Source organism: Microchirus variegatus (assembly GCF_963457635.1).
Source record: "Microchirus variegatus genome assembly, chromosome: 5".
Lineage (NCBI taxonomy): Eukaryota > Metazoa > Chordata > Actinopteri > Pleuronectiformes > Soleidae > Microchirus > Microchirus variegatus.
This window is the reverse complement of record NC_139806.1, coordinates 21,990,738-21,992,345: the sequence shown is the minus strand read 5'-3', so window position 1 is coordinate 21,992,345 and position 1,608 is coordinate 21,990,738.

Here is a 1,608-nt window from a genome sequence, read left to right as displayed (position 1 = left end):
CAAGTGTTTTGCTGTCAAGTCAAGGCCGTGGCCTCCGCTGGACACCCGTGCGTGCTGGCGACCCGCTGTGTCGGCTTGTGACAGCATCATCTGCTGCAGCTCATTTACTATCCACGCATCAAAGCAAAGACACCACGACAGCTGCTAGTCCGTCCACGACAAACATCCACCCACTCTTTCGCACACACATCCCCACAAGAAAACACACACACACACACATGCCTATTAAACTAATCTGTGAGGAGAGAACGGAATTCATTAGCGAGAGCGATGGCGTGCTCCTTGCTAATGCACTTTTTCATGTTTCTTTGATCCATCTCATCTCTTATTCTTTGTGACACTTCAACCCTGTAACTGCGATCGCTCAAGGTAGCAAGAATGATATCAGAGTGACAAACACCATATTTTCCCGTGTCTATCAACCAGGTGAGATAATGGAGACTAATGTGAGACTACCTGTGTAACTTATTGACTTTTGAATTAATGCTAATAAATTAGATTAAAAGTTGAAATGAGCTGCATATGAACTTGGAGGGAATTCTGCAATCTTCCTCTGGGGCGCGGAGTCTGAGTCACACAGGAGGCCACTTTAATCAGCCACAGCCCGTTCAGAGAAGAACTGTTTCCACATGCCTATATTTACTTGCGTGCAGCATAAACAATTACAAGCATTATCTCCTCCCACATGGTCAGTAGTATTGAACTTAAGAGAGCTCAGCAGACCTACAAAGTGACTCTCCCTCCCTCCTAATACTGTTTTTTTTTTTTCTCCAATGGGAGAAACATTGTTGTTCGCATTATTAGTCATTCCACAGCAGCAGATTTACCTCATGGACGCAGAATCTAAAATAGTTTCTGCAAATGTTCGCTCCATCCAGATACAGCCTCATGAGGTCTAGGCTCTACAGAGAAATTGCCTTTTTCTTCCCTCCACACAGAAGTGGATTTCATCTTCGTGGTCCTGCTGGGTTTAAATGAGAGCTAGAGAAATCATTCAAACCTTCCCTGAGGTATCACTGGAGGCACCACGGGAGCACAGTGACACTGTAAACACACTCCATTATGGGTGTAAGCGGAGATATGTGTGTGCTTCTCAACAGATCAGGATTTCCAAGACATTCTTCCATGGCGTCAAACTCTAGAGTTCACAGATTTTCCAAAAGTGAGATCAATATTTCAGTTGACAGTTCACAATCATCCTATATTTGTTGTTTTGTTTTTTTTATTCATATTACCTTTTTGTAATATTTAGTAATATTGTATGTTATAAGTATGACTGGTCCTTAACATACTTCTTTCTATTACTCTAACATGGAAACACCATGCAATCAACATATGCTGGTGTTTTTGCTTGTAAATCATTTATAATGATTATTAATTTTAATTATGTTTCTGAATGTGACTCAAGCAGAACAGTTAATGTAACAAGCTGACACTGATGCTGATTTATTCCTCTGGTTGTTATTTTGCAGTGTGGACACAAATGTTCATCAATAACAAGTCCTCAAACGTTAGAGTTTCACTACCTTTTAATAATCACAAACTCAACCATACAAAAAATAAAATAAGCATAAACATAACTGTTTTACTTCTATTCTTATTCAGCAG